The 14,265-nt window shown below is 38.0% G+C and overlaps 1 pseudogene across 1 annotated transcript; it reads right to left on the minus strand.

Moving 5' to 3' along the window:
• Window positions 1-273: 273 nt before the first annotated feature.
• Window positions 274-10,276, minus strand: LOC100272503 (replication factor a superfamily protein pseudogene; annotated as a pseudogene). The gene is made up of 16 exons (NR_152385.1): window positions 10,261-10,276; window positions 9,163-9,201; window positions 9,009-9,070; window positions 3,076-3,220; window positions 2,767-2,912; window positions 2,639-2,694; window positions 2,444-2,543; window positions 2,186-2,316; window positions 2,029-2,110; window positions 1,824-1,953; window positions 1,583-1,734; window positions 1,078-1,472; window positions 955-999; window positions 702-766; window positions 556-611; window positions 274-477 (listed from the first exon to the last, which is right to left on the minus strand). The product of NR_152385.1 is annotated as a replication factor a superfamily protein pseudogene (transcript).
• Window positions 10,277-14,265: the final 3,989 nt, after the last annotated feature.

Consider the following 14,265-nt stretch of genomic DNA (forward strand, 5'->3'; position numbering starts at 1 on the left):
CAATAAACTTTCATTATATACAAGGTATATGGCATATATATCAGTATTTCGGGGAGTCAGGCACATTTTTTCTCCTTTTTTCCCCTTTCCGGTTGGTTATTATACAGGTCAACTGGCGTGCTGGCGCGCACGTTTAGCTTTTTTATGTTATATATTTTTACCGAACCGAAGCAAACAATTTTATATGCATAACATGAGAATATGTTGTAGCAACTGATGAGTTTATAGATGGTTATATTACATGGCAATACATAGATATTATATATAGCATATCGAGGGTAAGGTTTGCTTAGAATATATTGTAGCAACTGATGAGTTTATAGATGGTTATATTACATGACAATACATAGATATTATATATAGCATATCGAGGGTAAGGTTTGCTTCATAGAAGAAGGCACACATAATATTTATAGACAAAATAGTGAGGAATATGCTTCGTTTGTTGAAGTTTGGGCGTGATGTTCAGAAGTATTCCTGCAGCCAATAATGGTAGGATATTTCAATCATAGAGTAAAGTTTTAGTCTATTTGAAGTTGTAGCTGCATTGTTTACCTTACTGTGTTGCACACAACGTCTACTCTTGTTGATTCTTAGGGTCTTGTTTGATCCTGGATGAATGTAGGATGAAAGTTTAGCTGTATAGTATAGCGAATGTACTAATGGAAGTAGTACTATATGATGAGATGAGAACTACAGACCTTTTTGTAGGTGATTCAAGTGTTGTTGCAGGAGCTCTATTTTTATCAGCATCAAGAGGGTTTGTCTGTGCAATAGTTAAATTATTTGTATAAGAGTAAAAGGGAAATTAAGAACAGTTGGTAAAGTTTTTTGAAAAAAAATCATATATTGAAAATATTCAAAAAAGATGTCATATTTCATTTTTTTTCTTTCAAGTGTTGGTGTAGAACATGGTGGATTGTTTCCTTCATATCAAATATCAAATAGACTTACCTCAGGTTTATCCTTTGCTGGAGAATAGGTTAGCTTTCGACTCACCTGAGGATGAATGAAACATCTATCATTAAATGGAAGTTCAAGAATGAAAAGGTATTTGATAAGCATGATTTAACTTACACTTGGTGAGTCCGCCGTGGAAAGTCTAGACATGACTGTAGAGGGAGATTGAGCAGCTGTTGTTATCAGTTTGTTTTTGGCTGGATTGGGAGGAAGGTGCACATCAAGTTTTTCTTGAACTCTTGGTAGTGATGTCATTCTTCCATATGATGCTACAATTCCTTTTATGAGCAATGCTTTTTCTAGAAATCTGTATGATTGGTTGTTGAACACTACAATGAATGTGTATTTCCGTGAAACGATTGCTGTAATTTCAGGTGGGATAGCTGATGCATCTGGAAAATGATGCAACAACCATTGGACATGGTTTCCCAATAATTGTCCTTGCAACAGTGTCGAAAGCAAACATTTCAGCTTCTGCAGTTCCATCTGATGCCTTGAAAGTGAGCTTGTACCTACAATGATAAGTTGAGTAAGTAAATCGTTATATTTTTATGCTATATCTAAGAAACAATTAAAAACGGGATTATAAGAAAACATATCTATTCTATTGTATGAAAAAGACCTGAAGCAGTATTTTGTTGATCCACATGTGGAGCATTGACGGATGATAGGATCAATGCTTGGTTTGTTTGGGCAAGTATTGCAAGCAATATAATACCAAGTCTTGCCTTCAGGAATACTTGTAATGGTTACTGTGCATTCATATCCTTCATCCTATGAATGAATTATGAACACATAAATTACAAAATATTTTTGAAAGAAGTAAATCTGAGTTAATGTAAATTAGCATTAGATGTGCTTACCGGTACATCATGTGGGTTTAGAGGTAATATGTATTTAAGGTCATGATGTTCTCGTTGTGGAAGTTGTGGAGGTGTAATTTCTTGTCCGTCAAGGCTGGGTAATTCTATGTTTATCTTCTCAGATTCAATCCTGTGAATCATAAAGTAAAGTTAGGTTTTGCTGTTGATTTTATTTTTTTTAAATGAAAGTGTGTAATTGGTGTACTTGTTGTAAAAAGCAGTAGCTTCTTCAATTGATGGGTTGAAGTACCAATGGTAGGCTGCACCACCACTTAAAAGTACTTCCCCTATATATGTTTATAACAAAGGAAGATAAGAAGTATAAGACCAAAAAAGATATGAGAAAAGTTATAATTACGCACCTTGGAATTCTTTTGGTAAACAACCAACAAATAAGACAATGACAAGAGTTTGTTTCTGTGGGTCATAAGTGTTGGTCAAATAAAATTCTTGTGCACGTTTCCCCCATAGAGTAATTTTCAGAATGCTATCACTGTTAGACAGTTTCAAAATAAGTACTAAATATGTGTTAATGCATTTTTCAACAATGGTGGATCAAGTATTAATATAAAAACGGTAAAATAAGATAATAAATATGTAGTATGTTGCATAGCAGTGACCTGAGGTTTTTTATTAGAACATGTCGATTGTAAGATGAGGGTATGCGTGCATTTCCCACAGGTTTAATCGCAGAGATTTCTGTAATAATGCTAATGACATCTAATGTTTCATACAATAGCAAAACCAGGATTAGATCACGTGAGCGCTTGGATAATTATGAGAATAGGATTTTATGTCATATTTAGGAAACATACCATGGAAGTTCCTTGCATTTGGTTCATTTGGATCAATCTTGTCGTAACTTGTTAGACTATAAACATAGAGAGGAAAACTTGAGGGTGAATTATGACAAAGTTCAAGGGTTGTGTATGGTGTCACATACAACATGAGATCACCATCAACAGGTTTGTAGGAAGATTTTGCACGAGCTACTGGAAAGCGGGACATCTTGTATATTTTTCCCACTTGAAATTCATCACCTCTTTTAGCTGCTGGGAATGATGGTATTTGACAATGGATAGCATTGCCCTGTGAGGTGTTGGAAAAAACAAATATAAATATCTCACAGTTTAGGTATTTTGGACTACTATCTGAACATAGTAATAGAAAATGTTTTCACATATCGAATCTCTAGTTACATTAGCCCAAAGAGTCAAATTTGGAGGTAATTTTTAGTGTGCTTAATACTTACTATGCAATCCGTCAGGATCATGTCTATGTGTAATATGGGTCCATTGTCAATAGCACCTCGAAATTCCCATTTCCTGTGGACCTCTATTTGAATTTCTATGTCTCGATCTTGTAGAGTCAATGCTGAAAGTGGTTTATTAGGCATTCTGTGTAACATGGAACAGATAAAAAATGTAGTTAGCATTTTGTTTATAAGTATCCTATAATAAATTTATTTATGAGATATATGTATGAGTTAATATATAGTATTATACAAAACGATGAAAACAAATGGAATTTTGTATATGTAGATAGGTTTACTATTTTTTTCAAGTGAGTTAAAAGAGTGTAAAATTGTATGTAATTGGAGGGAAAAGGGGGGGAGAGAGTAATGAAATGTACCTGTAATAAAGGAAGTAGGAATGTTGTAAGCCATAGAAACCATCTTCAGTAGATGCATATATTATACATAATAGGCTTGTCTTGGATATAAAATGGAATATAAAACTCACTTATATAGACATTATTCTATACATGGGCGGCAATTATAGAACTTCCTTAATGTGAAGGAAATCGAGTAAAGATTTCCTGGTAAACAATATTCTTCGTTTCATCTATTGATTTTCCATCATCATCTTCAATCAGCACTCTGAGTCCTTTTTTGAAGTAACTCTAGAGAAAGCAACATATAGTTGTCCATGTGTGAAAATAGGTTTTTTCAAGAACACAGTAACATTGGACAGAGTTTGTCCTTGGCTCCTGTTATTTGTCATGGCGTAACAAACTTTAATGGGATATTGTCTTCTTTCTAGAGTGAATGGTAGCCTTGGTGTTTTTAAAGTTAAACATACACGTGGAATCAGCACAATTTTGTCTTTATATTTTCCGGTCATGATCTTGGCTTCAATAATCAGATCTCCTAGAGTAACAATAATTAACCTCGTTCGATTGCAAAGACCTTCAGATTGGTTAATGTTACGCAAAAGCATAATTGGTACTCCTTTTTTCAGTATTAATTGATGTTGCGGGAAATTGTTGCCAGTAACTTAATTGAGGAATTCAACAGGATATAATAAGTCATATGAATCATTGTTGTCTGGTCCTTTTACTATGCTATCACAGCTAAGATATTCCTTTGGATCACCATGTATTAGAGTGACAACAAAGTCGTTGACCGTGTCAATAATTTCATTTGTTGGAGAAAGTATTGCATGTTCTTTTAAGTATTGTATCTCTGCATACCTATCTCTTATATCTGGATACGCGGAGTCAACAATGCATTGAAGACTATTATTTTGAGATGTTAGTAAAATGTCATGCGGAATTTTTATCCAATATCTTTCGGTTTCACTGTCTCTTGCTCTTGCGGGTACTTTGCCGTCACCTATGTCCAACAACCATTTGCTAAAGGAAGCAATCTCATTCTTACTTGTAGGATCCAAATGGGATGAGTTTAATCTCATATTTTCAGTCAAGTATAAGACAATAATAGAATTCCATAGAGGAGAGCTAGTTATTGCAGCATCTATAATCTGCGACCGTGTACCACCTTCAATAACTGGGAGTATTTGTCTAGCATCACCTCCTAAAACAACAACCTTTGCACCAAAAGGTGTTTTTTCAGCTGTAGGACATCGAGGAGTAGAGATGGCAACGGGTACAAACCCGCTGGGTTTTGCCGTCCCAAACCCGTACCCGTGAAAAATATATATGCCCATTAAAAAACCCGTACCCATGACGGGTTTGAGATTTTGCCCAAACCCGTACCCATCGGGTTAACGGGTACCCATGGGTTACCCGCGGGTTTCATCTCCAATATACTTATCTTCTCATAATCAATAAGTATCGTAATGATTAATGATATCATGATCCAAAATCTATGTAATGAACAACGAGTTCATGATTTGGTATAAAAATTATTAGTAGAGAGAATGAAAAATAATAAGTTGTATAATTAAGTGACCTTGCACTAAGTTATCCATCCACCACATATATAACGCTAGTAAAAACTATAATAGCAAGCAAGCAACACTCTCACCGACTACTGATACATTCACCAATTGGTAAAAATTATGAAGTAAATAAGGAATAACAAGTTTTTTGTTCGTTTATAAAATAAAATGACAATATGCACTAGGTTTGGTCGGGTTTAAAAAACCCACGAGTTTGGGTACTATAGGAACAAACCCGTACCCATAAACCCGCTGGGTACAGATTTATGCCCATTAACAAACCCATGGGTATGAAAATTGGCTCAAACCCGTACCCTAATGGGGTAAAAACCCATCGGGTTTCGGGTTTCGGGTACCCATTGCCATCTCTATCGAGGAGAAAGTAAATCACGCAGCGTTCGATCTAGAGCTTCAAAAGCTATCCTGTGAGTCATGAATGCCTCGTCCCAAATGATTAATGAAGCAATCTCAATCAATTCAGCCAACATAGTTCCCCTCTTAATATTGCAGGTAGTGGATTCATTTAAATCACATGGTATTTTAAATCTAGAATGTGTTGTACGACCTCCGGGAAGGAGTAATGCAGCAACCCCTGAAGAAGCAACTGTAAGAATAACTTTTTTCTGTGAACGCAAATATGTTATAATAGTATTCCAAAGGAAGGTTTTTTCAGTCCCACCATAACCTGAAACAAAGTAGAAGCCAGGCTGTCCCGACAAGACATTTTCCACAATGGTATTGAAGGCTTTCATTTGTTCTGTGTTTAATTGAGAAATAAGGACTTCAGATTCATTTGAGAGGTTGTTTGCGTCGTATGATAATTCTTCTTCGAGTAAACGATTGACACTTCTATCTTCTAGGTTGCCAGTTTTCCTTGGGAGTTTGAAGTCTTGGATGTTGCCGCCGCTCTTGTTGAATAAAAATGCTAGCTTATCTAGTAAATAATTCTTGAGATCATCTTCTGGTATGTGGAAATTAGGCTGGTCAAGTGCTTTACGAAAATTATATTCTATGTCATCTGCAAGGTATTTCCAAACTTTTTCAAAGAGTGTATACTCATCAGCTACCTGATAGTAAAGGAGCATTGTGACAAAAAGTTGTCTTAGCTGAGAAGACTAGGGATGGCAGTTGGACCCGTGGGTATGGATACCCGCGGGTTTCGTACCCGATGGATATGGATACGGGTAAAAAACTCACCCGCGGGTCCTATCGGGTCGGATACCCGAAATATATCGGGTCGAGTATGAGTAAAATATTTTACTCGGGGTATCCAGTGGATATACGAGATATCAATATACCTTTTTAAATGTGCTACAGCCACTAAAAATTAAGGACCATAATAGAATGGAGCCAAAAATACACAGCAATCCTGGTTTTGTTGCATGATGGTTGCTGCTACTTCACCATGGACACAAGCATGACCACGAGCTGTTGTTGCTGGCGGCAGGCTGATGCAACTATACACCATGTCATGGGCTACTAGAGCTGGTTGCTGCATGCTGTTTTTATTTATAAATTTATCATGGCGCATGTGTTGTTGATTAATAAATATTAATTTGTGTTGTGTTAACAGTCAGCTGTAATGTACTAGAGACCAATGAGACATTGACAATATTATGACTGTCAACTGTCATGAACTCATTAAGCTTTTATTCTCTGTACTCGAATTTAAATCTATTGGATGCGATAATTATGAGTTGAGATAGTGTATAGACATGTAGCCAAATATAGTCATTCTCGTGTTGTACTGGTGCTTAAATGGAAATTAAAATATTTTATGCATTTATTATAACACTAACTGAATGTTATTTAGTCTACAATAATATATCCACTGGGTACCTGATACCCGGTGGACATGGGTACGGGTACAGTTTCTCATCCGATTGGCTTGGTGGGTATGGATATTTGTAGAAGTCTCGAGTACAATTTTGGGTCGGGTATTATTATACCCGCACAAAATCTGACCCGCTGCCATCCCTAGAGAAGACGTTGCCCAAGTTGCAGCTTCATTCATAGCAGCCAACCATTCTTGATCATCGCCAAGGAGCCCACGTGCTTTGCTGCTTCCTTGAATGTATCATACACAATATTGTTGTAGGTTCGAACTTCCTCGTAACTACGTGCACCTTTGACAACTAACAAAAGCATTCTAAGATAATATTTGTCGCCTGCTAGGGGATGCACATAGTATAGACGTCCTATTTTCCCTTCTCTTGCTTGTCTAGGATGCCAAGTCTTGGTCTTGTCATCCCACCTCCATTTTGATGGGAATTGAGAATATGTAAGATCTCTAGCATTAAAATATCTTTGATTAGTAGTAAACCATTCAGTAAGCATGGTTTTTCTGTGAAATGGTCGCGACAATATGTCTGCCATGTTAGCATAAGAATTATATGTTATGTAATTTTCATTTGGTAAATGAACATGCATCCTTTCCACAGCTGGGTATGTCTATGTATCTCAAATCCAAATACCCGCCAGCAAGAATCAATGTCACAAAGATACCGACTGTCAAGGTATTCTTTGATTTCGTTTCTTGCGTCTGTTTCTTCATCATAAGGAACATCTTCACCTCTCTGAATCCTTTGAAGGAACATTTTGCTACGGTCTGGTCCTTTGGTCACATATTTAAAAAGATACTTTATAAAGATGGTTTTATTGCACCATTCAACATTTGTATGTGCACCAAATTTTTTCAGCAACAACAAATTTGTTGGCACAATGTACCTATTATCTAGTGCAATCTTATTTTTCAAAACAAAACGTCCATTATTTCTTCTTCTGTAGAGAACAAAGCCATTTTCATCAAAACGTACATTTCATTCTATTGCTAACTTCATTAGCAGTGTCATACACATAAAGTTGAAGAAATTGTGGGGCAGAATCATCAAGGGGTAAAAGAGAACCAACACGATGATGTACTTGGCCACATATTTTGAATAGCGGCGGTCTACGACCATCATTATTAATAGAGTTGTCAATTTGTGCACCCATTGATGTGAAAGCAAAGCGACAGTTATATTGCCTGATACTACGCATGAATTTCCTAGATCTAGAGTCACCATTGAAGATTGCCAAGGAAGCCAGTGGTTCAGGTCGATCTTTAAACGAAGGTATATCAATCTTCCCACTCTTACATCAAGTATGGTACCGAGGCCTTTCGGTTTGGCAATTTATAGAAGATTTTTCACCATACCAGAATAAAGCATGACAGTATTGACATTCATAATCTAGTGTTCCATGGAATGATCGACCTTGATATGATGCTAGTAGGAAAAATATGAGTTAAAAAACAAAGAATTTTTTTCTAAAAAGAACTTTATACGTATAGATAACTATAAATTATCTTATATTAGAGGCGTGTTGTTGTTATACCTTTAAGCGCAGCTATGTATTCTTCAGGAAAATAACCACATGTCATTGATGTTCTGATACTTTTGGTAGGACCTAGGTTATTGTATTGTCAGAGACAGCAGACCAAGTATTAACGTTGTTAGGCATTGTAATTATCATGTATTCTTTGGTACCTTGAGTGACTAATTGATGTTGTTCCAACGCTCTTTTACGTTGTTGTCGTGCAAGTGCAGCATTTACGTGGTCACATAAGAAATCTTTCTCCGAGGAGTTAAAGCCCAAGTATCAGTTACATGAGAAGCCACAATAGAAGTAGGAGGATCTGCTTCATCATTGACATCCATTTCCTTTGTTGCTGAAGAATCACTCATTTGGTAAATTAAGTTTTATATGACTGGACAATTACTCGTCCTATAACATTTAGTCGAGGTATTATATGTTAGTTTGCGCATGGATGAAACACTATGCGATTGAAAAATGTAGACATATGGGGAAAGCATAATCAACAAAAAAAGATGGGGAGATCTAAATATCATTATAAATTATGTGAATGAATCTAAATTCATGATAATAGTGAGCAAAACATTTATTGCATTGATTAGACCAGGAAGACGTTAGTACAGTGGGGAATAAGCAGATAATACATTACCTTTGTTGATGGTCGATATTCAACCGTCTGAGCTCTTCTTTTTATGGATGAACTCGCAAATACTGTGAAACATGGCAACTTATATCTTTTAGTATGTATTTGGCTACATAGGTATCACGAGAAATAAAGAATAGAAATTGTTGTAGGTACAAACTTAGCTCCCTGAACCTGGCTTTCAATGAAAGTGTTATCCCTGCAAAGTATAGTAATATACAAATTTTAGCATGCTACCTTTTTACATATTGCTGACATAAGATAAGATTGTATAAACTATTTTAGGCACAAAGAGATCTATGGTAACTTGTATGTCTTGTTATGTATTTGTTTATATAGGTAGCAAAGGAGAAAAAATAGAGCATAGAAAAATTTTTAATAAGTAGAAACACAGATCTCTGAACGTGGCTTTGAACGAATGTGTTATCCCTGCAAATTACAGTATAGTATTTATTTGAGCACACATTTTTTGTGTACTTCTAACAGATAACAGAATATAAGATTGAAGAAAATATTTGAGGCTTAAAGAGATTAAAGGATGGGGAAAATGTGTGCAGCGACATGATATATCAGAAGGAACTGAAAGCATAACCAGGTAAGTGGCATTGTAATTGTTAAATAAAACCCTAGACTCTAAACCATAAAATCTAATTGTTAAATAAAACCCTAAACGACAAAAGATTCTTATTTTCCATTTAGGAACATTCGACTAACTATTTTCCCAAAATGTTTTAACGCTTTCTTCACTCGGCAGTACCAATGAGGGTGAAACAAATTCTTTTCCCAAATGTTTTACCACATTTTCACTCAGCATTACCAACGAGAGTAAAAATATGATGGATAGAATACTAAAGTGGTGTAAGAGATTCTTTTTTCCATTTAGGAACATCCGACCAACAATTTTCCCAAAATGTTTTAACACTTTCTTTACTCGGCAGTACCAACGAGGGTGAAACAAATTGTTTCCCCAAATGTTTTAACACATTTTCACTCAGCAGTACCAACAAGGGAAAATATGATGAATAGAATACTGAAGTGGGATAAGACAACCCAGACCTCATTATTGTATTCTTTAAAAAACTGGGATAAAGAACTGAAGTGAGGTAAGAGAAATTGGAAGGCGATGAATGGAGGTATGGAGGGAGGCCATATACAGCTTCTAAAAATGTTGATTCAAGGATGATAGGAGAAAAAATCTTGTACAACAGCGATCAGAGCATATTACGGAGGTAAAGATCCAAAAAGGGGACAGGAGAACCTGAAGAACAGCGGACGGTGGGGGACTTGGGGAGCCGATGGCGTCCGATGACTGCGGAGTACTCGTTGAATGTGACGTCTACTTCTCTTTATTTTATTCACTCCGTAGAAGACTCTGGATGTACCCAATTGTAGCCCCAAAAAGGAAAAACATGCCTTCTCTCGTAAGCCTTCGGTACAGCTTCTCTCGTAAGCCTTCGGAACAGCCGGAACAACCGTTTTTTTATTTATATTTTTATACGAGACGTCGGATTATAATCGGAGGGGTGAAAAAATATGTGTGACGTGGATAGCACGATTGCGCGTTTAGGGTCAGCTGGTTAATATAGTAAATAAATACTTTACGTTTGTACTCTCTTCATCTCTTATGTAATACTAGCTGCAGCACACATATCACACATGTGGTTTTGTGTATTTATTATAATGTTGTCTGCTCGACCTTTTCGGTGGCCGCGCCGTGCTTGTGTATGCATATATGATTATACAATGATGACCAAAGCAGCTAGCTAGCTAAGGTTCGTTTAGAAACTTAGAATTGGAAGTGTGAGAGGAAGTGGAGCTGCTTGAAGATGGGGCTGAGTGCTTCCATGAGATTCTCGCAGGGTGATTATGGACGGCCTCGTAAGTAGTGACCACTGTTAAAGATATGAAATATCTTCTTGTTAGATAAGGCTTGTACGCCTAATTGTGTTGGCTTGTAGGCCTGATTGTGTTGGAGCTGCACCTCCTTTTCTAGACATGGTTATTGCCTATATTGTTGCCCCCCTTTCTATATGTCACGCATGTATCTCTTCATATATTCGGTGGTGGAGCACCTATTATGGCCTACTATGGCTGAAACCATACCTAAAAAACATGTTTGGTGTAGTGGTAAGTGCATACTGCTTGCAATCAATAGGTTGCAAGTTTGAATCCTATGTGTTGCATCATTTTTTTTCTTTTTTATCCTTCTTCAGCCATACCTAATTATTATTAGGTAATCCGCCACTGCATATATTAATAGGATAACAGCCAGAGAGGCTGATTGCCTTGCGCCATTCAACATGGTACCAGAACTATCGACTCAATAGATGTCAAACTCGTCCACCACATCTTCCCTCACCACATGTTCCCTTACGTCTTCCTCCTCTCCTCAGATCACCATGGCCGACAGTTTTTCTTCCCAGCCCACACCTCCATGGTGACGCTCCTGTTAGAAAAAATATGTCCTAGAGAAAATCACAGAGATTAGTATATTTCTGTGTGTTATATATATAGTATATCTATTAAGAGCCCTGAGCTTTGTCTAATTGGAGGAAGCCCAAGCCAGCTGATCGCACCCACTTGGTCCACGACGGCACGACCCGACCGCATGTCCCCAAACCATCCTAAAGCGTCTCTAACCGCTAACAACCCTAATCTAATCCGCGGTCACCCCTTTAGGTCTCTCGGGTCTCTAGTCGCCATCCACTCCACGGTTCCGCCGCCGTCGATGCTGCCATCGATCTCTACACCAACTCATCCCTCCACCCGCAGTCCCAGGAGAATTTTGCAATCATGGCACCGCCAAGGGCGGGCTTTAGAAACATGGCACGCCCATCGCCGCAATTGCATTCGTGGCATTATAATCCTAGCCGATTTGAACATTTAGCATCGGACCCTGGTAATGGTCATTAGCTCATGTGACATTCCCTTTTTGCCCTCGCGCAGTTTCTTACCTGGGCGCCATCCCTCTGTCGTTCCTTACCTGGGCGCCGTCGTCTACCTCCCTCGTTCAGTTGCCGTCATCTTCCTCCCTCATTTCTGAGACCCGCAGCTCACTGCTTGCGTCCCCTCGGTCTTCCATTGTCTCCCGTCGCCCTTCCACTGGCCGGATCCTGCTCCTGTGTTTCTTCCTGGAATTCGTGCGTCGCGAGCTTGAAATGTGGCCCGAGCGCCATGGATCTGCCCGGAGCGGCGTTCGTCCAGCAAGCCAGTCACCGGACCCTGCGCGCCCAGCTGAGGTAACTGATGATCTGCAGTAAAATAGGCGGCCTGTTTAGCGTATATTTTGTGTGCAGTGCACTATAGTCGAGCTCGGCGTATTTTGTGTGCAGTGAACTAGGCGCCCAGCTGCCATTATATTGTTTGTGCAGTGAACTAGACCCGAGCACCCATTTAGCATTCATTTTATGTGCAGAGTAATATGAATGATCCTACGAACGACGAAACGACTACCTGCATGAGCGAAGAACATGAGTGGGCATTGACTTGTATTGCCACAGAGCATACAGAGGTTAGTGGTTTTAATGAATTATAGACAATATAGTAGAAGAGAATGAAGATGTACCTGAGTTCTCTTCGACAATAAGTTCTTCATTCAACTAAAGGCTGGTTCCCCAAAGATGTAGCTGAGTCCTCACAGGCTGGTGTCGAAGAGAATGAAGATGTACCGAGTCCTCACAGGCAATTATAACAGCTAATGAAGAACTTATTGAAAGACCTTCGTCGCCACAAGAAGAACATGTAGTTCGTGTCCTAGTTAAAAAAATCACACCTAGAAAGAAGATTGTTTGAGTAGTATGGTTCTATGCTATTTATGAGTAATTTGTATGGTACTATGGTTTTTCTGTTGAATTTGTATGGTACTTTGGTTTTTCTGTTAAATTTGTATGGTTATTTGTAGTTCAAAATTCTGTTGAGTAGTATGGTACTATGGTTTTTCTGTTTGAGTAGTATGGTACTATGGTATTTCTGTTGAATTATTATGGTTATTTGTAGTTCAAAATTCTGGCATGACCTCCCTTCTTTCTGGCATTTCATTCCATTTCATACATGATAATAATTAGTCACAACAGCCAAGTTCCATTTCATACAAGATAACAACCAAGTTCCATACCATTTCATTCCATTTCATACAAGATAACAGCCAAGTTCCATGTCGGTTGGAAGATAACAACATAGTTCATACACATTACAATAGCATAGCCAGTGTTACATAACCACTATCGGTGTTACACTGATCAAGTTCAGCTTACAAAAGCATAGCCAGTGTTACAAAAACACTACAAAAGAAGATGTTACACAGATCTATCCCTGATCTCATTGTAATTAAGCCCCACTTAGCACAGTGCTCAGCTAGTGTCTCCACTTCCAATGGCTGATTCATTATTTCTCGGTCACGGAATACGTCCTCCCACACCGCACTATCTTCGCTACCATAGCCAGCTTCTAATATAGTTGTTGGATCCATCATCGAGACCTGACAGTCAATTGCAGTAACTTCTATCGTTTCAGCTAACTCGTCCAAGGAACGAGCCACTTGAGTCAGCTTGAAACCGTCGACAACATCTTCATCTGTGTAGCACAAAGAGGCAGTCTCTTGTAGTTTCTTAGCTGTATCACTCATTAGAGACAGAGAATATCTGAGTGCTTGCGCAAGTTTTTGGTTAACCTGAAAAAAATTAACATCAGACTACTGCCAGCCATATGATCAAGTTCTGGAACTAACAAGTGAACTGAACGAACCTAGGAAACAAGTTTATTCTGGAACTATCAAGTGTCTTATGCCCTCAGTTTGAAAACATCATAGGGCTGATCATGGTCAGGCAAAAAAAATTGACATCACACTATGGGCATCTCATATGAGCAAGTTGTGGAACTAACAACTGAACTGAACCAACCTGGGAACCTACAAGATTCTGGAACTGACAAGTTTCTTATGCCCTCAGTTTGAAAACAACCATATCAACAATGTAGACCAGCAGAAAGGCTAAAAAAAGCCATATCAAGAATGTTAACCAGCAAACAGGCTCAAACACCGATAGCCCTCTGTAAATTATCAGTGTAGTATACAGTTCACTCTTTTCAAAGAAATCATCATAGGGCAACTTTCAGTCTCAACTCTACTGGAGAATTTTGCAAACATGGCACAGCATCAAACAGGCTGAATCAGCCTTAGCCCTCTCTAAACAGCCATAGCCCTCAGTTATTTTTGAACATAAAACCAACAAGTGTAGTATACAGTTCACTTTTTTCAAAGAAAACA

Source organism: Zea mays, chromosome 3, assembly GCF_902167145.1.
Source record: "Zea mays cultivar B73 chromosome 3, Zm-B73-REFERENCE-NAM-5.0, whole genome shotgun sequence".
In the NCBI taxonomy this organism is placed as follows: domain Eukaryota; kingdom Viridiplantae; phylum Streptophyta; class Magnoliopsida; order Poales; family Poaceae; genus Zea; species Zea mays.